Source organism: Coptis chinensis, chromosome 5 (genome assembly GCF_015680905.1).
Source record: "Coptis chinensis isolate HL-2020 chromosome 5, ASM1568090v1, whole genome shotgun sequence".
NCBI lineage: Eukaryota > Viridiplantae > Streptophyta > Magnoliopsida > Ranunculales > Ranunculaceae > Coptis > Coptis chinensis.
This window is the reverse complement of record NC_141460.1, coordinates 85,841,484-85,864,758: the sequence shown is the minus strand read 5'-3', so window position 1 is coordinate 85,864,758 and position 23,275 is coordinate 85,841,484. Positions and strand designations below refer to the sequence as shown.

The window sequence follows — 23,275 nt, the reverse complement described above, 5'->3', positions numbered from 1 at the left end:
AAACACAGGTGAACTATGGTATGACAACTCTCAATGACAATCCAATGAGTTCCACTTCTTGGCACAATCATCCAATGAGTTCTTCTTTCACTTGGCGTCCGAAGGACCGAAATCCTTCAAATCCGGACTCGAATAACAACCTATGAGTGAGCCGAAGAAAACCATGAGCACCGAGCCACCTATCCTCCACCTTACTAGCTTATTCCATATACCGACGGGTTCGAAAACCATGGACTAAGCTTTTCTTATGACCACGCTTGTTGACCATGCATGTGTTTGATCCCCTCGACCCGGACCTTGCCCGAGGTAAAAGAAATCATCTGAGTGAGCTTAGAACATCCGCCGGCGAATTTCTAAACAATAACAAAGTGAATATTTGAAATATAATTATCTCAAACATCACTAGGTTCACTTGTTTCAAAACCGGACTATGACGGAGAATACTACATATACAAACCACAATATCCATGTCATAAAAGAAACAACTTTAAATAAAATAATCCCGATAATTATCCAAAATCTCTTTATTAAGATTACATCCTTCCAAATAAAACATCAAACAACTCTCCAAATAAAATTCATCACTACCATGTTCTCATGCCATGAAAAAGGCAAAATCGTTATTACATTCTTCCAACAAAGAAATCAAACCTAAAAGAAAACTAACGGACCGCTCGGGCCACGAATCCCAATCCGCCCAGCGGTTCCGCTTGCCTTCCACCTATGTTCCCAAGAACACACCCCGTTGCCAAAACAAAGCAAACATGGATTGACAAATTTGAATTCTTTGGTATGAGTGTAGACTAAACACATATAAACATTTTAAACTTTTCTTATCCAACTAACACTTTAAATCTATCATAACCTAATCATTTCGGCTTGGAAGACAAGTAGTTAGTCATCTCAAAGCGGCATAGTTTCTTCCCAAGCAAAACTTCCATTTTATTAACTTCCATCTCATTAACTCATTCTAATAACTCCTTTTTAATATCTAAATAATTGAATTACAACTTACCGATATCCATTTAACTTTGTATAAAGGGTAGGACCCGTCGTCCTCGCACAAAATATTATTTAGTCCTACCCTCCTGCAAAAGAAAGTTAGCACTTGTATATAACCTATGTAGATATCCTCAATGTATTCAAAAGTAAGCCCAACACACTCACATAATCAAATCAATTTCCCTTATAAATAAATCAATTACTTTTCTTATACGCCCACCCTTTAGTACCTACTCCACGATTTGCACTCCACACATTTGCCAAATCACACATTCCTGTGTGCCTCTCTCCCACCGAATATCACAATATCATAGCCATCTACGGGCTTTTCATACGCATATTTCCGCGGCCTCTTTGGGCCAAAACTTCAGGTCATTCATGGTAGCATTCAATGAATACCTATCATATCACTAACGGGCCATTCATGGCACATTCGATGAATGCCACAGGTCATTCACGCCACATTCAAGGAATACCCGATCCTACATTCCGTACATTCGAGGAATCTGACTAACCCCATGGCGAATACCTTAGTTCCTCTTTAGGCGGTTCACACAATCACGGTCATTCATGGCACATTCAATGAATACCGGGTCATTCATGGCACATTCAATGAATACCCTTATATAACAACTAGCGGGCCATTTATGGCACATTCAATAAATGCCCACCTACATATGACTTCCGGTCATAAACTAAATTCTAAAACTTGAAGTGGAGAGTTAAAGGGTGCGGTAAGTTTTGTTTATGCATTATTGTATTTTATTGTATAGATTATTTGGAGAAGCGTTAGAAAAACTTGATTCAAATATTTTTGGTTTTCTGGCGTTATTAATTTCATGAATATATAAAGTGTCATAGCGTTGTGTATCATGAAAAGACTAAAAAATCACAAAGCGATAAATACTGCATTACACAAAAGTATATTTATAAAGGTCTAGCCTAAATCAAACATGCTAATAGTCCTAGACTTGTTCTAATAGACCCGAATCATAATTTTAGGAAAAAGTCAAATTTTCGGGTCAAGCTGGTCAAAGTCGACCACGGTCAAAGTCAGCCGATCAACTCTGGTCAAAGTCAGCGATCAACTCTGGTCAGCAGTCAGTCAGTCAACTCACGGTCAACAGTCAATATTGGTCAACCTAGCCTAAAATCAAAAAAACCCAAAAGCCCCGACAAAGGCCCAAAGCCCGTAGTCGAAAAAAAAAAAAAACAAACAAACCATATATAGCCCCCCGCGATTTGGCCCAAGCCCAAATCGTGGTCATATTCATCACCTTCTTCACTAACTTCAAACAAACACCACCGACCACCACCACGCCACCACCGGCCACCCATCGATAAAAACAAACCCAGCGGTTGGGTTCCTCCATAAAACCCCATCTACCCATATCAAAAAACATAGTTACGTCATCTGAGAAAAAATCGACCGGCGCCATTAAAAAGCCAATTCAAGCTTCAATTCTCAAATTTTCCAACACCCAAATCAACCCCCAACCATCAACATTAACCCAACAACAATCAGCAGCAAAATTCCTACCCAACAAACATTCCAAACAACACAAAAATTAGGGCCGGTTTGGGTTCTTGTTTTGAACGACCATTAATGTTTGTTCAAAGCTTCTCACCGTCCATAACATACCTCCCTCCCTTTGCCCGTCATTTGCCCGGCAACCCACACAACCTATCTAACATCAATAACATTCCACGGTAACCATTTCACGGAACAAAAATAAGAACCATACAAAAAGAACCAATAACGGTTTGGTCTTTGGCGATGGCGGCGCCATTGACCCCTAATCGGACCCGGCGGTTAATTGCCAAAGTTAGTCCTAATTCCTCTTGTGGTTCCAAAGTGTATCTAACCCTTTAATGAGTTTAAAAAAGCGGGGTAAAAAGCGTCATTCTTGGTGTGTTTAAATCGAAACCAAATAAAAATATGATATAGTATGACTACTCGCGTTAAAAGCGAGCGGCCCGAGCGACTCTCGAAATCGAAAACCTCCAAAGCTGAAGTCGACCAGCGATCTTTCTTGTTCAAACCCCTTTTTTTTTTCTCTCGATTAAAACTCTCACCTTTTTTTCTTTTTCTCCAAACTCTGCGTGAGAAACCCTTATTTTCTAGTTTCTCTCAAACCTCTCCGAAAAACCGGGTTTTAAACCCGATCTACTTACTTACGGGCTTTTATCCTATCTACTTACTTACGGGCTTTTTTCTAACATTTGGATATCCTATTTATGTATTCTATTTACATTATTATTATTATTAATATTTATATTATTATAGGAAAAATGCAATTAAAAGGCGGGGTGTTATAATATACACACCTTAAAAGGATCTAGATCAGAGATTCAAGGTAGAGTGTCGAGAAGAGTTAGGGGTGCATCTGCCTTATCTTATCTTCAAGTTCCCAGGTCCGTCATTTTTCCCTTTCACTCCTTTGCACTTTTACCAAGTTTACAATCCTCCTCCTAAGGTGTTTCACATCCCTATCTACTATCATGATAGGCCTCCTTTGTAAAAAAGTTACATCATCGTTGACTCAGCTCTGCTCTGTTTGGACAACCTCGATAGGATCTTTCACACATTTCCGTAGCATAGACCGTGGAATACATCATGAATCATCGCCAAGTTAGGCGGCAAGGCAAGGCGATGCAAACTACCAGCGGAGGCTACTATCTCATATGGTCAATATATCGTGGACTCGACTTTCCTTTCATGCCAAACCTCATAACTCCTCTCATAGGGGAAACCTTCAAAAACACAAAATCGCTTCTGAGAAAACTCTACCCGTTTCCTCTTCAAATCTGCATAACTTTTACGCCTACTCGTGCTTTGTCTTAATCCTTTCTCTAATGACTTTAATCTGCTTTCGGATGTCTCTCTCACTATCTCGGGCCAAAGCAACTTTCGGTCTCCCCATCATCGCTTGACAAGCGGTGATCGACATGGGCGCCCATACAAAGCCTCAAAGGGTGCCATACCGATGCTCGGAAGCTGTTATTATATGCAAACTCCACCAAAGGTAAATGCTCCTCCCATCCTCCACCAAAATCCATTACACAAAAGCGTAACATATCTTCTAATATCGATTCACCTCTCCGATACGTCCATACATGCGTGGATGATAAAGCGTACTCATCGCCAAACTAGTGCCCATAGCGGCGAAAACTCTTCAAAACTTTCGGAAGTGAACAAAGGATCTCGATCACGAAACAATACTCACTTTGGAATCCCATGTAACGACCACTTCGAGATGTACAAAGGAAACTAACTTATCGTATTTCTCGTGCGTCAATAGGAATGAAATGAGCAGATTTAGTTAGGCGATCAACAATAACCCAAATAGATTCATTACCTCTCGAGGACTTAGGCAAGCCATCAATGAAATCCATAGAAATGTGCTCCCATTTCCACATGGGTATCTCTAATGGCTGCAATAATCGAAGGCCTCGATGCTCTGCGCTTAACCTGGCGACAAGTTAAAACGAAATATATTCTCCGACATCTCTTTTCATTCCTTCCCACCAAAAGGTCCTCTTCAAGTCTTGGTACATCTTCGTTCCTCGGGATGAATTGTAAACCGAGAGCGATGAGCTTCATATAATATTTCCTTCTTTAACTCTGCATCATCGGTACACATAATCTCTCATGGAATCTCAATCCTCCATCGGAATCTTGCTTGATCGGACGGACAATCATCTAAAATATCAATGACCGGATCATCCAACCCGACTCAAAGAAATCGGTCTTTGTGTTGCATGGCAATCTCTCTCTTGAAAATCACCGGCGACCTCCAAACTGCATATATACCCCTCATGCGTATATGGTGTAGTCCGGACATCATAAGCTGCTATAGTCTCTAAACTCTTCCACTCTTGCACCATAAGAGTGGTCAAAACACCGAGGCAATCGACTAAGTGCATCATGACTACATTGCCCTTGCACGGGTGATCTTGAATCTCGAAGTCATAACTACTTATGAACTCCATCCATCTCTGCTGTCTCATATTCAACTCCTTACGTGAATCTGAGGATACTTCAAACTCTTGTGATGCGTGTAAAGCTCGAACTTCTCACCATATAAATAATGTCTCCACACCTTTAAAGCAAAAAACCCGCTGCCGCTAACTCCGGGTCATGAGTAGGATAGCGTCTCTCATGTATCTTGTGTCGTGAAGCATCACGACACCACATACGGTCTTGCATTAAACACAACCCAAACCGGTTCCACTAGCATCTGTAAAACCACTAACTTTCCGCCTCTGAGTGAGATTACTAGAATTAGGCTGTAGTCAACCTCTGTTTCAATTCTAGGAAAGCTTTCTCACAATCATTAGTCCACATAAACTTCACATCTTTCCTAGTTAACTTGGTGGCGGGCTGCAATAAGTGAGAACTTCTCGATAAATCTCAGATAATATCCGGCTAACCCCAAGAAACTTCTAATCTCGTAGCGATTGGTTGGTTGTTTCCATTCTTTCAACTGCGGCAACCTTTTAGGAGTCTGACAATCCCTTCACTAGATACCACATGTCCCGAAGCGAATTTCTTCTTCCCAAAAATGGCACTTGCTAAACTTAGCATACAACTTATGTTCGGGCGTCTGCATCCTTTGTCTTCAAATGCATCTTATGTTCTTACGTGTTTTGTGAATACACTAAAATATCATCAATGAAAACAATCACAAATTTATCCAAATAGGGCTGAATATCGATTCATCGGGTCCATAAAGAATCTGAGTGCATTCGTCAACCCAAAAGGCATCCGCGAAAACTCATACAACCCATACCGGAGTTCTAAATGCGATCGAGGAATACTCTTCTCTTCAACTCCCATCGGTAATAACCGGTCCTTAAATCAAACTTTGAAAATATCTTAGCCCCCTTTCAGGTGATCCAACAAAGTCATCAATCCTAGGAGGCGGATACTTATTTTTATATAGTCACTGATTCAAATCCACGAAGTCGATACACATCCTCAAAGTACCATCCTTCTTGGAAACAAAGATAGCGGTAGCCCATGGTGAGTGAGTTGCTTTCGATTAAATTATGAACTTTGGTCATACACACCTAAAAGATTCAAACCCATATACTCAAAAGATATGGTTAAGCCAAAAAACAAAATCACTAAACATTAAACTCTTTACCCTTTCTTGAGTAATTCCTCGACTTGCACTTTCATTTTAGATCCGATAAGCAGGGTGCCACACCCTGTAAGCCGACTTTGGCTGAGTGCGGTCCCGGTAACAAGTCTATCACGAAACTCCACCTCCCTCTTGGGTGGCAACCACGGAATCTCTGAAAAACATCTTGAAGTCTCTCACTACTTCCCATCAGCGATATCCCCGTTGGGTATCTATAGAAAACGAGGAAGCTAGACATCAGCGAGTCCTTCTTACTAACTAACAGGTGTGAATCAACCTCGGCATGCGGTGTATTCACTATAACCTCCCTCCTCGCCAATCAAGGTAACATGATAGCGTGTCAACCCGGTCCATACCAAGTATGAAATGGAAACCACCAAACCCCAAACGATCAAGTCTACCATAAAGACGCGTCTAAGAAACATAACTTAAAACCTTTGCACTTTCGTCATATAAAAGGTATGGAACCTCCTAGCGGTGTCTCAACACACAAAGGCTTAGGTAAAGGGTAGTTTTAAAACTTTCTTTCTCAACATCTTGGCGAGATATAAAGGAATGTGAAGCACCGAATCAAACAAAACTCGAGATGTGGCGAGATGAACTAAAGGTACCTTGACATTCCAGTCTGGCATAATATTTGCATAGGCTCTAGCGCGAGTGGTAGTCTTTGGTGCTTTCGATTCTGGCGATTACCACAGCTTGGTAGGGCAATAGCGAGATAAATGCCCCACTGCACACACTCCCGGCAAGCCGCTTTCAGCGGGGAACTATGGTTACGAGCATTGGTCTTTGAGTGCGGGTAAAAGTAATCTTCTTTGGTCGATCACGGAAGAGCGGGGCTTCGACCACGAAGGGGACCCTGCCCACGCCGCGCTGATTCCCACGAGGTCTAAAGCCTCCGATGCGCCCGGTGGCCTATAACCACCTGGCGATGAAATCCTCCACGGGGTCGGAATACACCCTGGCGATGGAAACCCACGGGATGATGGTCTCGAAGCGGAACCCCTCGAGGTACATCATAAGGCCTAAACCGATTCGGTGCTGCTCTCAAAAGGCCTAGGACCAACAAGCGGTATCTCGCCAAACTTCCTCTTCCCCTCGACTCTCTTAGGGCTGCATTACGCTCCTCATATCTCAAGGCCAAGTCGACACCGCGATCAAAAGTGTCCCCGTCAAAAGGAATCAACTTGCGGACAAGTGACTCTCTAACAGCGTATGAACTTTTGGTTTTCTTCTTATCGGTATCCACAAGATAGGGAGCAAACCTCGATAACTCATTAAACTTGGTCACATACCCGATCCGCGGACTTCCCGTCTTGAGTCGACTTCGGAGAAGGCTGTTGAGCCAATTGCTCTTTTCTTGCCTCGGGGAATGAACTTACTCTCAAATCTAATCTTGAAGTCTTCCGAGTCAAAGTTCTAGTGTCGGACTAGGGTGAGAGCTTCGCCACCAAAACCTAGCGGCGTCATCAAGTTGGTGGAACGCTTGACTCCTGCCGAACCTCGGTAAAGGCTGCATGCGGCTCAAAAACATTTTCATGACTTTGAATCAAGATTCGGCTGCAATCGCGTTCCGGCACCGATAAATCGGCTGCCCACCAAAGTACCAAACTCCTTATTTAAAGCAAAAGGATCTCCACTGGCCCTGGATGGTTATGCATAGCCTGCAACAAGCTGATTCAATTTGTACTCGACATGCATCTTTGGAGTGTTCGCTGCGGTCGATTGGTATTACCATGTCGTGTCTCAACCATGATCTACGGTTCAAACAAAACTCCCATTAATATTCACATATATCCAAAACTACCAACACTATAACCCACATTCCACATCCGAGGATCCTTAGACTTTCAACACTAAGCTAACCTAGGCTCGATGCCAAAATGTCGCGACCCGAATTTCTAAACAATAACAAAGTGAATATTTGAAATATAATTATCTCAAACATCACTAGGTTCACTTGTTTAAAAACCGGACTATGACGGAGAATACTACATATACAAACCCTAATATCCATGTCATAAAAAGAAACAACTTTAAATAAAATAATCCCGATAATTATCAAAATCTCTTTATTAAGATTACATCCTTCCAAATAAAACATCAAACAACTCTCCAAATAAAATTCATCACTACCATGTTCTCATGCCATGAAAAAGGCAAAATCACGTTATTACATTCTTCCAACAAAGAAATCAAACCTAAAAAGAAAACTATCGGACCGCTCGGGCGAATCCCAATCCTGCGCCCAGCGGTTCCAGCGCTGCCTTCCACCTATGTTCCCAAGAACACACCCGCGTTGCCAAAACAAAGCAAACATGGGTCGACAAATTTGAATTTTTGGTATGAATGAGACTAAACACATATAAACATTTTAAACTTTTCTTATCCAACTAACATTTTTAAATGCTATCATAACCTAATCATTCGACGGAAGACAAGTAGTTAAGTCATCTCAAGCGGCATAGTTTCTTCCCAAACAAAACTTCCATTTTATTAACTTCCATCTCATTAACTCATTCTAATAACTCCTTTTTAATATCTAAATAATTGAATTACACACAGATATCGGATATCTTTGTATAAGGGTAGGACGGCGTCCCTGCACAAAATATTATTTAGTCTACCCTCTATGAAAAGAAAGTTAGCACTTGTATATAACCTATGTAGATATCCTCGATGTATTCAAAAGTAAAATGACACACTCACATAATCAAATCAATTTCCTTATAAATAAATCAATTACTTTTCTTATCGCCACCCCTTTAGTACCTACTCCACGATTTGCACTCCACACATTTGCCAAATCACACATTTCTGTGTGCCTCTCTCCCACCGAATATCACAATATCATAGCCATCTGCGGGCTTTCATACCACATATTTCCACGACCTCTTTTGGGCACAAAACTTCGGTCATTCATGGCACATTCAATGAATACCTATCATATCACTAACGGGCCATTCATGGCACATTCAATGAATGCCTGGGTCATTCTGCCACATTCAAGGAATACCCGATCCTACATTCCCCGTACATTCAAGGAATCTGACTAACCCATGGCCGAATACCTTAGTTCCTCTTTAGGGCGGTTCACACAATCGGTCATTCATGGCACATTCAATGAATACGGGTCATTCATGGCACATTCAATGAATACCCTTATATAACACTAACGGGCCATTTATGGCACATTCAATAAATGCCCACCTACATATGACTTCATCGGTCGTAAACTAAATTCTAAAACTTGGTGGAGAGTTCTAAAGGGTGCGGTAAGTTTTGTTTATGCATTATTGTATTTTATTGTATAGATTATTTCAGAGAGAGCGTTAGAAAAACTTGATTCAAATATTTTTTGGTTTTACAGCGTTATTAATTTCATGAATATATAAGTGTCATAGCGTTGTGTATCATGAAAAGACTAAAAAAATCACAAAGCGGTAAATACACGCATTACACAAGTATATTTATAAAGGTCCTAGCCTAAATCAAACATGCTAATAGTCCTAGACTTGTTCTAATAGACCGAATCATAATTTTAGGAAAAAGTCAAATTTTCGGGTCAAGCTTTGGTCAAAGTCAACCACGGTCAAAGTCAGCGATCAACTCTGGTCAAAGTCAACGGTCAACTCGGTCAGCGGTCAAGCGAATCAACTCTGGTCAACAGTCAATATTGGTCAACCTAGCCTAAAATCCAAAAAAAAAGCCCCAATGAAAGCCCGTAGTCAAAAAATAAAAAACAAACAAAAAATATAGCCCACCACGATTTGGCCCAAGCCCAAATCGTGGTCATATTCATCATCATCCTTCTTCACTAACTTCAAACAAACACCACCGACCACCACCACAGCCACCACGGCCACCCATCGATAAAACAAACCCAGCGGTTGGGTTCCTCACAAAAACCCCATCTACCCGTATAAAAAAAAACATAGTTACGTCATCTTGAGAAAAAATCGACCGGCGCCATTAAAAGCCAATTCAAGCTTCAATTCTCAAATTTTCCAACACCCAAATCAACCCCCAACCATCAACATTAACCCAACAACAATCAGCAGCAAAATTCCTACCCAACAAACATTCCAAACAACACAAAATTAGGGCCGGTTTGGGTTCTTGTTTTGAGCGACCATTAATGGGTACGTTCAAAGCTTCTCACCGATCCATAACATACCTCCACCACGCCCGTCATTTGCCCGGCAACCCACACAACCTATCTAACATCAATAACATTCCGCGGTAACCATTTCACAGGAACAAAAATAAGAACCATACAAAAAAGAACCAATAGCGGTTTGAGTGCTGGCGATGGCGGCGCCATCTACCCCCTAGTGTCGACTTGGCGGTTAATTGCCAAGAGTCGTCCTAATTCCTCTTGTGGTTCCAAAGTGTATCTAACCCTTTAACAGAGTTTAAAAACGCGGGTAGAAAAACGTCATTCTTGGTGTGTTTTAAATCGAAACCAAATAAAAATATGATATAGTATGACTACTTTCACCGTTAAAAGCGAGCGGACCCGAACGACTCTCGAAATCGAAAACCTCCAAAGCCTGAAGTCGACAACGATCTTTCTTGTTCAAACCCCTTTTTTTTTCTCTCAGTAAAACTCTCACCTTTTTTTTCTTTTTCTCCAAACTCTACGTGAGAAACCCTTATTTTCTAGTTTCTCTCAAACCTCTCCGAAAAACCCGGGTTTTAAACCGATCTACTTACTTACGGGCTTTTATCCTATCTACTTACTTACGGGTTTTTTTTTCTAACAACTGGATATCCTATTTATGTATTCTATTTACATTATTATTATTATTAATATTTATATTATTATAGGAAAAATGCAATTAAAAAGACGGGGTGTTATATTAGCCCTCTTCCCATTAGACTTCTTCTTTAGGGACGGACGGACCTAGTTCAACATGTTAACCGAGCTAAGCAGAAAAAGCCCTATTCTATTGGCTTAAGATTAAGTGGAGAAAGAGCGGGATATGTTGGTTCGAGAGAAGCGGGATTGATTGGTTTAGGCCCGATTCGTATGGGGATTGGGGTGCTTACGTTTCCATATTCCTTATTATTTGATTAGGTTGGATTCGCCGATAGATAATCGGTATCTCTTTCTGCGTCTTGGCTGGCCCGAAATGTGGTTTTGGGACAAGCGGCCGGAGAAAAGGAATCTCTTGGTTCAGATGGGAATCGTCATTTGTATCGGATAGTTCCTCGGGCGGACTTAGCGGACTAACACGGGATAATAGCCCTCTCGTATAAGGCTGAATCAAGACTTCGTGTTCACATCGTAATTTCCTTGAGGCCCCTAACCTTGGCAAGCCATACCTCTCACCAAAGCGGACATCGGGTCGGAAAACATGGATGGTTGAGCGGACCTATCCCGTCCACGGTACCCGTTCGAACAATCCGCAATCGGGCTTCGATCACGCTACCATCTAGTTTGGCGGTCCAAGCGAACAAGCCTCAATGGGCACTACACGGTCACGGGGCATCGGTTATCCAACCTCCCGCATAGGATAGTAATAATAGAACCGTAGCATTAGAAAGGTCGCGAAGCCTTGAAGCAATCAATCGATGCAGTGCGGGGAATAAGCCAATACCAACTGTTGTGCTGGCAATGCGTTTAAGGGAATAGGTAGAGGTCGAGGGTTTTAAGCGATTCGGGATCAACTTGAATCATAGTTCCGCATCCGATCTTAGAGTCAAGTGTTGGTTCAAGATATAGATCCGGAACTTCGTATGGCTTTTAGGGCTGCAAGGGCTTCCCTTTTACGACTGGATATTGGGCACGGGCATCGTTCCATACTCGGGAAGCAAAACCGTACTAGTTCTTCGCGATCTTCATTTTATGTTTTAGAAGAGCTCCCCATCCGATGTCGGAAGCATCGGACTTCGACTATCTTGTGCTTGTCATCGTCCGGAGGGATCAGTCTTTTAAGTTTCTCTATTCGGGGGGAGCGGCCTCGTATACTCTTCAAGCCATGGTAGAGGGGCGTTCTTCGATGTCCGTTGGAGGAATCTCCCGCCGACCGCAAGATCGTATAATAATCCATAAAGATAGTTAAGGCACCCCAAGAACCTTTTGAGCTGATTCTGTCTTAAATTTTACCTTTAAATTCCTCGGCGAAATCGATCGAATGGTTTTAATCCAGATGGCATAACATACCATTAATATTGTTTGTCCCATAGGAGCGGTAAGCGCCATTTTTATAAGCGCTCTTTTCCGCAACTTCGTATTTATCGAAACCGGTTGGAGATCAAACTTCTTGAAAATTCTAGCTCCGTAATCACGGTAGAAGCGTCGGCCCGGTTAGGAGCAGGATACCGATCCATTGAAGAGCATCATTGAGAGGCTTTTATTGATAACTAGCCTCGGAACACCACGTTCTGCTAATTTTATTATTGATCGTAGAACGCTGCGGGGACCAAGGGCTCTTCTTGGGTCGAATAAGCCCTTTATGAAGGAGGTCCTCAACTTCCTTTTGGCGCAGTTCTTGAGGGCATCTGAATGGCTCGAGCTTTTCGTTGGGATCTTCTTTTCATCGAAATCTGTTAAATCTGAAGCCCAACTTCCCAGCGGTGTCTCTCCCAAAATGTCACCGGGGTCGAAGGAGCGTTATGTTTTAAGATAAAGCGCTTCAAACTTGTCCTTAATTTCTTTTATTGGAGCAACCATTCTTTGGTTCCTTGGCTGCTTTCGGAGATTCTTTGGCGAGCCATCTCTTGTTGTAGCGAGGGGGCAATAGTCTTTGTAAGGCTATGTACCCTATCTACCCCCTCCATTCCAATTTGGCTGGAATCGTAACTCTTTCTGAGGTTTTCCGTTGAAGTTGCCGTGAACTCCTTCGCCGTAGATGTAAAGGGTGATGATGGTGGAGAGGAAAGGAGTGCGAGGAGGAGATCATCATCGAGATTGTCTAGGAGAACAAAATCGAAAAAGCGGGCAAAGCGTTGATAGCGGACATGAACTTTCTGAACTTGGAGTGAAACATCGAGCCTTTGTCCACCGGCTTGTTCTCGGATTTTCGCCAAAAATTGGCCAGGAACTAGATCCTTTCGATGCAGTTAAGGTAAAACCGAGTCGAGGAGGGTGTGGCGGGGAAACTCCATACCGCGTATTTTTATAGTGATGGAGATAACCATTTGTTGTCGTAATGGTATGGGCTCATGCTCATGACTCTTTTGGATTATGCGAACCTTGCGAGCTTCAACTTTGGTCGATCGTTGACGCCGCAGATCGGAGAGGCGTAAGAGGTTGTAAGGGCACCTTTGATGATGAAGTCGCTTGCGAGAGGCATTGACTCTTCTTTTGCGAATTGTTCTCTCGATCCGATTGGTCGATGCTTTAGCTGGTAAGATCCATTATAAATGGATCTACCGATCTTAGGCCGGTTGCTTTATCATTGCCCGGGATGGAAAGTGCAAATGGCATAAGCTATCGAGTTCGCCGTCTATATGTTCTCGCATGATCGGTTGATCCTCGGGATCATTGGTAATTGGATGCGTGGTTGTCGGGCTATCGGATACTTCGGCTTCGGATAGGCGGGGGCGGCGAAGATGAGCTTCGGATGAGCACTCGAGTGCTTATCGGTGTGCTCATCTCCTAGAGAGTAAGTCGAAGGATGTCCATATCTTGAAGAGGATCCGTAGAGCTTCCGGATCCGTTCAACGCCCTTCCGGATATGTGGCCCGATCTTTTGGTTTACAACTTAAATAGCTATGTTAGCCCGGTGGTCCATCGGTTTCATAGATGTCCACAAAGCCGGGGGGTTGCAGCAATGCCTTCAATTATGGTCGGCAAAAACGGCGGGAATTACGGTTGTCTCTGGGCAATTCTTCTTGGATAGCCCGGTCGGTCTGGCTGACCATTGAGATGCATCCTTGATGAGGATTGTCATTCGCTGCAGCTCTTCGTCGGCTGGATCGATTGCTTTCGGACCGTTAGCGATAAGCTGAGCTGCGTCGGCTCGATTGTCGTCGGTGTTGCCTTCACACTAGCGATTCTTTGTTTCTCGGGCGGATGGCTTGTGGGAAAAACTTCGCTTGCTTGGTCTTGAGACAAAACCAGGCGATAAACATAATTAAGGAGTGACATGGTACTCCCTGTCACAAAAGCCATCGTCTCGATCTCTTTCCTTTGTCCTTGAGTAGTATTTCAACCACTCTTCTCGTTGAGGATCTGCCTCGTACTTCTTTCTTGAATTCTTCTTGCATGTCCGAAGCTCTTGGTAGCTCGTAAATAGAAACCTCCATGTTAAGGCCACGAAGATTGGACGGTCGCACAAAACCTAACTTTCTGCGGTCTTTAGAATTTTATGGGGCTTGCCAATCCTCCGGATAAGAGCATAGAGCGGAAGGTCTAGCCGAATTTTGGGAAAGGACGGCGATATAGGAGCAGAATCTGAATAAGGAAATCTAGTCGATGAGACCTTGGCTTGGGAAGAAAGCAAGGGTGATTTAATCTTTGTCCTCTTGGCTCTCTGAATGGAGAAGCGAGGCTTTTCTACAGCTGCGAGGGAGTGAAGTCCGTTTTGTAAGGCGGGTTCCACTACCCGGGGAATGAGATCTTATCCGGAAAGGAGGCGCCTTGGGACAATTCGGTGGCCGTCAAAGTCGGCTGAAGGAGGGGGCATCCCATCGCGGTAAGTCGGGGGCTCCCTCGCGCCTTCCTTATTGCGTAAGTAAGGGAGTAAGAGTTATTCCTTTCCTTCCATCCTTCAAGTAAGTCCGCGGGGGTAAGTCGGGGGGATCGGTCGGGTACGGATCGCACTAGAGTGTAGCGAAGGGACTGCTAGGAGGAGGCCCGGCGTAAAGGAACGGGTGTTAGAAGGAGTGAGGGCGAAAAGGATTTGCTGGTAGCGAGGGCCGAAGCTGAACGGGCGAGTCGTCGATGAGTATGAACCGGTAAAGAGATAATCCCTCCTCATGGCCATATAAGTCCGTTAGGAAAATCTTTGGAGTCAATATATAAAGTATCATCCTGCCTTCCCTTCCCTTCTCTCTCTATCGGTAAAGGGAGTCTCCGCTCGGGCGGTTAGACCCATAGGTTCCAGAGTGGGCCGAGTCCTATCTTGCCGAATGGATTTAAGCCTGCCGAGTCTAATGTATCCTACTCTCCTGCGGGTTTGGAATAACTTATTGGATACCTTTTAGGTGGAGAGGGACTCATCGCGATACTCATGGCTACCTTCCCCTTAGGAAAGGGGGTTAGATATCGATGAGTGCTTTTCGGTACCGGTGGGTAGTTATTACGTGTAAAGAACACAGTTGAGAAGAAAGAGTTTGAGCATCCCCGGTAGCCCGACCACTTCACAAGCAGGCGGGGAAAGCCTTCTTATCATCCGGCCTCTCCTCCGAATTCTCCTTATTTCTTACCATCTGGTTTCTCCGAGTCGGTGAGAGAAATCTCCCTCATACCACCCAGAGCTCCCCACCTAGACATGTTGAATCTTCAGGGGCCAAGGGGTGTTTGGTGATATCTCCTACTCCGCAGGCTTGATGAGTGAGATGTTGGGGAGCGCGCTGCTGCACCCTCTAGTCTTTGGCTCTGCAGACAACGAGCTGTGGAACGGATTGCTATGGCGAAGGTCAAGCTAGGGTTTCTCCACTTTCAGGCGGGACATTCTAGAGCCCCAAGTGTGAGTCATCAAGAGCCTACGGTGTCAAGCCGGCGGAAATGCCCAATGCGGCGTCGATTGCTTTGGTACGGCGTCGGCAACAAAGAATGGCCAATTTCTCACTGCGGTGCTTCATGGAGTCAATTGGAGAGATGTCTTCGAGGGAGATGTGGAAATTTTTATTCTTTCGGATTCGGTCTTGGATGCTTTGCTCACAAAGCGGAATTTGATACAACAGGCTTTTGTCCGGGCCGTTTGTATCATATTCAATTCGATCACGTTTTCCTCCGCCTTAGGTGGGGGCCTACCCCAACACCTGCCCACCCTGCGGTCCTTTTGCCCACACATCCTGCTTTTCCACCCCCACCCCGATTCACTCATGAGAGGTCCCCTACCCCACTAATGGCCCAATAAGGGATTTAGTAACCTGGGTGGGAGAAGTCAAGGTTTACCAATATTAATGAAAGTCGATCCCCCGGCATTGGTCGAAGTGGCATGCATACCTCGCAGTCCTATCCTAGATCGATTTGTCCGAAAGCCCATGGAATTCCTTACCCGTTAGGGTAAGATATGTTCTATCCTTTCCATTTGTGCAAGTTCATCATTCAAGTCTCAGTGGATTGGACATAAATACCCCTAAACTCAGGATTCAGGAAGGAACCAACAAGAACTTATCCACAATCTCGATTGGTGACTTGGTGCTGAGAATTCTATTCGTTAGAAAGGTTGTAATTCAGGAAAACGTGAAGTACATGGGCTTCAAATCCAAATTGCTCTTCTCGATGTTTTCAGTGAGGAGTGTTAATTAACTTCATGATGCTAGTACTTCTTGTTAATTGTACAAGTTGTTATTTGGGAATTTGGGGTGATAGCAACATAATAAGAAACAAATCAAGCAATAAGAAAATCAGTGCGAATGCCAAATTGCGATTTTTTTAAATTGTAACACTCCTTCAAACCCAAGTATTATCTAAATCTACAATGGGTATTCATTAGCTCATTTCAATCAACGATTCAAATGGAAGAAAGCTTTATAAAAGAAATAATTGGATCAGTTTCTAGAACTTTCCGATGGGGTTTCATCGAATAGACAACAATTTTTTTTTCTAGGGTGTGTTTGTTAAATTTTAACTCATGGAAAGGAAAAGAAATAAAATGGGTGGTCCACTATGGAATGGAATGGAAAGGAAATAATTTTAAATGGTATGTGTTTGGTAAACTAGAAAAAGGAAAGTAAAAAATGGGGAAAGGAATAATCATGTTTGTTTGCAAAAGTTATGGAAAGGAATAATTGTATTGTTGGGTGTGATAGTAGTAAGTCCTTAGCTATCTATTTCCTTTCCTTTCCACAAAAATTTTAGGGGTTAGCTAAGGACACATTTCCATGATTTTGTTTCCATATGGAAAAGCCAATTTCCTTTCCATGGGCAAACAAACGCCTTAAAAACTATAGAAAAGGTGGACCACTCTTATTTTCCTTTCCTTTCCATAGTGTTTCCATCAAACACAAACACACTCTAATGTAATCGAGAAGGTAAGATTTGCAGAAGATTTTAAGGGATTAAGATCATCAAAGTGATTAATGGTGCAAGAAGATCAATAATATTAATGGGTTTTGTTGCTTTGTTAGTGTTGAAGAATTGAAGATGACGAAATGCACAAGAGAAGTTTCCACGTGAGAAATTGAGCATATCCAGTTGTTTGGAAGGGAATTGAATTAAGATTACACAACTTGTAAATCCGGGTAGGTGTAAAAAGTAGACGTGGAAAAATGCGGTCCCTTAAAAAAACACTAGCATTTCGCCCGGCCCATAGCCGGGATTGTTTCATCGAAGAGGATGGGATTGCTAAATGAATTGTATTAGAGTTAAGGTCCATGTTATGGTCCATTATGAATTTGGACTTTAGGCCTTGGAGGGTTATATTACCAAGTGTTATGATTATCTAACGTGTCCAAAAATATAATCTGAAATAGAATAGAATAGAAACACACTGAAGCTGCCATTCGTGTTTTCCGTGAGAGATATCCTCAAGTTTACTCTAGTGATCGATGACAAATTTTTGATAGATGTTGACTCAATAAGGGTAGCAAAATATCTTTCCTCGAGGCCATGTCACCAATTACTCCTGCTGCTCATAGAGGCTCAGTTGTGCAATCGAGGCCATTATTATCAGTTGTTGCACCATTTCTGCAAAGACATCTCCGGGCAGTCATGGTTGACATATCTGAAGTTTTTCCTATCCTTGCAGAGTCTTCAGATGTGAGCAAGTTTTCCATGTTATCCTATGGTTATGCAGTTCCTCTTGTGTATAGGCATCGACTTCTGATTTGTGGTGATGATAGTGTTGGCCTGGTAATTATCTTCCTTTTGATAATTAGAGAAATTCGTGTTATTGAGTAAACAAAACTAAGTTTACTTACTGATTTAGTTTATCAGGACCATGTTGGGCCTGCAGTTTTACATGAATTGGAGAAGTTTCCTATTCATTCTCTTGGACTTCCTTCTCTTCTTTCGGATCCTAAGCGAAAAGACACGGAAGAAGCGTTGGTATATATATTTGGCGAGGAGAACCATGCCTTCAATTCTCTATATATCTCAATTCCAGCTTTGGTGGGAAACTGTTAGTCCATGCTGAATTTTATCTTCTTCCACCTATTCTGTTCCTGATTCTTGAAGTTCGTTTTTTTTTTCTTCTCACCTATTTAGTGAGGTATGATTCGGTCGTTTGAGCGAGCAGTTGAGTTTGCATTCACTTGTTACTCGCGTATGAATTTCGTGATAATTCCATCACCAAGAGTTCCAATTGGTAAGATATAGGATGAATTAAAACTTGAATTATTTTAGCTTTGTATGCCGTTTTGCTGTGTCTCGCTAGATATCCCGCTATGTATTTTGTTGTTTCTGTGCTTCAACAACAGATTAAAATGGTTAATTGGATAGTGGAGGTAATACTTGCTGATGCACTTCCTTAGAAAGGTAATAATGAATTTTTTCTTTTAATGTAGAAAAGGTAGTAAAATAAACTGTAGTTATCATTCAAAATCAAGGCAATAAGTAGTCATATAGCTACTAATCGAAGGTTCTAAAACTTCTAAACAAATTAAAATGCATGAACATTCCTAATAAAACTTGGCATAATGATAACTCTTTAAATAACTGATGATTCCATGTAACTCTATTCTATTCATCATCACTAATGTTGATTATGTCAGAATCTTCACCAATTGTCGCGTCTATTTGTTTGTCTTCATCATCACTTATGTTGATTGTTTCAACATTAGCAATTGATGTTCACAATTCTTTGTTTTCTGTTTCAACATTAGCAAAGTGTTGTTCGCAATTCTCTATTTTCTTGTCCAATGTGCATGATATCAACATGTAGGCCTTGATTTATTTCATAAAATTGTTCATTGGCTTCTTGAAGATGTTTGATTTCCTTTGTAGCTTCTTCATGAATCTGACGTAGATGATTGATTTCGCTCCTTGCTTCTTTAAGTTCTGTGAAGTTGAAATCTTTGACTTCGAATTTGTACTATTGACATAGTGATGTGAGAGCAACTTGTGCAGCTTCATTCTCGGCTTTATTCTGTGTTTCTTCAAGAGTTCCATAGGATGTTTGCAGGGTTGAATCTTCATCTTCATCATATTTGTCACAATCTTCTTTAAATATTCCTTTCAGAATAGAAACATCTATTGTTACGGTTGATCCAAATTTGCCACCCTTCACTTTTGTTGTGTAAACCGGTGGTATATAAATATTGATTTCCATCAGGATTTGATTCAATATTGCTTTCCTTGAAATAGAAAAGATTGTATTATGATCCATATTGCTGCATATAAATTTTAAAAAAATTAGTATGTTATCTTATGAATAAGTTACAAATTTCAATGTAGCTAATGTGTTAAAATGTTAAATCATGCTCACATATGATGATTGATACCAATCTATGTGATAGTGGTGTAGTTCAATTCAGATAAGTGATATATGTACTAAATATAACAATAAATTTATAACAAAGTAATAATCAAGAATTCATAGAACAATAAATTTGAATGTGTTATTGATTGATTCTCTAGTATTTATAAGTTAAACTCTTTTGTTTATTTAGAATACTACTACTTTGAGTGTTTTATATGGTGTAAAGTTATTGTTTTAGTGTGCTTCTTTATTGGTTATGGTTTATCCAAATAATAAATTTAGGTGGCTTGAATTTTTGGGCGTGGGTTATTGACGGTGATTTTTTTTTGTTTGGTTTATCCATGTGGAGTTACAATAGTCTCGGAGTACAGCGCTTTCCTTGTCTATGAACCCAGCATTTGTGCTCAATGACCAGAATGGCTCAACAGCAACTTGGTCCTAAGTATGTTTAACCATTCAGAAAGAACAGAACTACCTCACCAGTGCATGCTCGAAGCTCCATTAAAGATTTCCAACACTGGTTTTGTTCCTCAAGTTCTAGTCGGCTAGCTAGAGTTGAACCAGAGGCCAATGGTCGTGCTTTGCATCATGGACACTACAATAGTCCATGTTAGTAACACTGCTGCAAAGAAGAAATTCACTTGCTTAGAAGAGAATGCCATTGACTTGTTTAATTAGATTGGCTTGGAGAGGAGCTAGTGTGACTATGTGAGTGAAATGAGTGGGGAAGCTTTTGCTTTATATAGAAGATGTTCAGGGAAGGTAAAGAGACATAAATATTGCATTTTTGTGTTGCTGTTACGTAGTTTTGGAATTTCATGAGGCTTTCAAGTTCATGCATGTAAAGCATCATAGTAACTCTAATCAGTAATCATAACGTATAATCATGCGATGTAGTCCTCTAGCTTATCTCCCTTAATTAATCCTAAATAAGAATATGATTTTGCTAAAGTAAAATTAAAATGAGTAACCATAAGATGTTCCTGATCTGGTCGAAAAACTGGATCAAGATACAGTATCAAAGCTACATTAGGTGTGCAAGATTGCATGCACTGGTGCCTCCCTGGTGTTCCTGATACATGGAATGAGGTTCTCTTTGCACAAATATACGCCATAAAATTTCATACTGGAATGAGAAACAGAAAGATTGTTGTAATCAGCAAAGAAGATTCTTATAACTGACACCGATTGTTTGGTGAAGCAACTGATACTGCTTCCACATCGACATCGTCACATGTAAAGCAGGTTGACAGAAGTTAATGCTATTGAGGTTGTTTTGAAGGATTTCAGATTTTGGAATCCGATATGTTCAGATTATGGCTTTAGAACTTCAGCCCTTTACATTCTATTCTTTAGTGTTGTCTCTTTCTCTATTTGTTGGAGCTGCCGAAAGATTTGGATAGCCAAATTTGCATCTGTCAGTAATGAAAGCATGTGTGGGTCTACGACGGTTGATTGCTTTATACCACTGCTTGTGGATTGAAAAATATCACATAGCATGGCACTCAGAAGTATTTTTACCTGTAAATGTTAAGGTTGATATGAAAAAAAAGGAGAGTTGAAGAAATCAAGGTATATACCGTCTACAGTACTTGTGAGGTTATCCATCAATCTTATTAGGTGCTGATTTTCCTTATTCATGGATTTCATTCCCCCAATTTTTACTATATGTATACATATTCTTCCTTGCCCTATACTTCGTCCAGTGCTCACTATATTAACATGAAAATTGAACTTCCTAATAGAACGCGTCAAATATAAAATAACTTAGTATTCGGGCTGACCCTTCTTTAGAGCCTTGTGCTGACCTTCACTTTTCTTATATCAAATGACGTTCAGTCTGCCTGCACATTTTATGAGAAAATTTATATAAGGTAAATTTTCCTCAAGGTTCATGGACCATTCCATGTAAAACATGGTCTTAGAAAATGTTTATTTATAGAAAATGGTGTGTCCTTCACTCCTTGTTATTAAGACTATATCAATGACGATTGGAGGTAAATCTTAGAGAAAGCAAGTCACAGTATACCTCATGAGAGAAAAAGTACCACACTTTAGTGTGGTGTTCTGACACATCACCATGTATATAAAGATGCCGATTCACGGTTGAAAGCGCTGCCTCGATATCAATAAACCCAGCATCAATCCTCCTCCTCAATGCTCTTGCTTGCGAAGTCTTCCCTCTTAGAGAAATAGGAAAGTTATATTTTGCTTGTGAGGAAACCTATGAAAAGCTCTTGAGTATACTATTGAAGAATGTAAAGCATATGCAGGCCGGATATCCAACTATAAAGCAAACAGAACATAGATCCATGAAAATACATCTTCAGTATATTAGAAAGATCGGACTCACAGAGGAGTTATGCTCAATGCAAACAGACCTGCTTGGTTCATTGAATGGTGATCGTAATTCGGGTGCAGGTATAATGCCAGCAAGCATCGCAGATTCTCCTCAAGTAAGAACTGTGGGGTGCTTCCCAAAGTAAAAATTGGATGCTGACTCAATCCCATAAACACCATGTCCCCAATAAATCTGTATCATGACTATCATCACATTTCCCGTTAAACTTTGCAATGAAAGATTCATAATAGAGATGTGAAAAAAAACTTGCCTTGCTCAAATAGGAAGTGTTTCTTGAGATATGGTATTAGTGTATTACTCATTCAGTAACTGCAACTGGTAATGAGTTGCAACTGGTAATGAGTAAAACTCAATTTGTGAGACTTCGGAATGTAGTCATACCCAGACACTAAGTAGATCACAATAAATGCATGACTGGATGAAGAAATGTGGGTAGCACATTGTAGATTGTTTCAAAGCAACATAATGAACAACCTAGTTAGAGATTGTGACGGCCTACTTGGCTAATCAATTTCTTATTCTTCACTGCGACAGGATTCTAGTCCAAGTCACAAACACAGTGTATTGTGAGTAATACAGTATGTGCACCAATATTGAAAAATATTAGTTTCATAATGAAAAGTATTAGTTTCATAGGAAATAAAGTCAAAACAAACACCTGATTCCCTCAAATGAGGTGGCCTAATTATTACTTGGAAGTGAATATATATATTAGAAGAAAGAGTATTGTTCGATAAAGATGAAATAATATTAGTTCACCAACATAGTTGTAAAAGTATGTTAAAGAAATGGTCATCCACCATAGAGGTCTTTGCCAAGGCCGCACTTACAGTCCTCTGCTTCAAGCAAAGCTGCTTCTTTCGGTTTGGTAAGGCGATCTAATGCTTTATTGTCATCCTGCAGTTTTGCAATCTGCAAGACAGTAGTAATTAATGACGAAGCTTCTTCTATTAGCTGTATCACAAGAGACATTTTTGTTGGATTACGGTATTAATCAGAAGACATGAGAGGCATACCTCCTGCCTAGCAAGCTTGAGCTCTGCCTCCAGTGGTGCAAGAATGGCTTCAATTGGTGGCATTTCATCATCCTTTTGAGCAACATTCAAAGAGTGGCTTCTGCTGCAAATTGAGCAGCCATGGACGCTTTCTTCTCATCATTAATTTTCTTGATTTCAAGGTTCTCGCAGAAATATTTCTGCAAATCAGACTTCGACCTTAAAATG

At 41.3% G+C, this 23,275-nt stretch overlaps 2 long non-coding RNA genes across 6 annotated transcripts; one reads left to right on the top strand and one right to left on the bottom strand.

Annotated features, from left to right (window-relative positions):
* Positions 1-18,584: 18,584 nt before the first annotated feature.
* Positions 18,585-20,536, top strand: LOC147499613 (uncharacterized). Its single transcript, XR_015195958.1, has 2 exons — positions 18,585-18,747; positions 20,049-20,536. It is a non-coding gene; the product is annotated as an uncharacterized LOC147499613 (long non-coding RNA).
* A 161-nt stretch (positions 20,537-20,697) lies between these two features.
* LOC147499612 (uncharacterized) lies at positions 20,698-23,228 on the bottom strand. Of its 5 annotated transcripts, none has more exons than XR_015195957.1 (4): positions 23,069-23,228; positions 21,720-22,964; positions 21,475-21,534; positions 20,698-21,211 (listed from the first exon to the last, which is right to left on the bottom strand). It is a non-coding gene; the product is annotated as an uncharacterized LOC147499612 (long non-coding RNA). The 5 variants fall into 5 exon arrangements; XR_015195954.1 differs by lacking the exon at positions 20,698-21,211 and having other exon boundaries at positions 21,291-21,534; positions 21,720-21,976; positions 22,072-22,964; XR_015195955.1 differs by lacking the exon at positions 20,698-21,211 and having other exon boundaries at positions 21,291-21,534; positions 21,720-22,367; positions 22,883-22,964.
* Between the last annotated feature and the right edge of the window lie 47 nt (positions 23,229-23,275).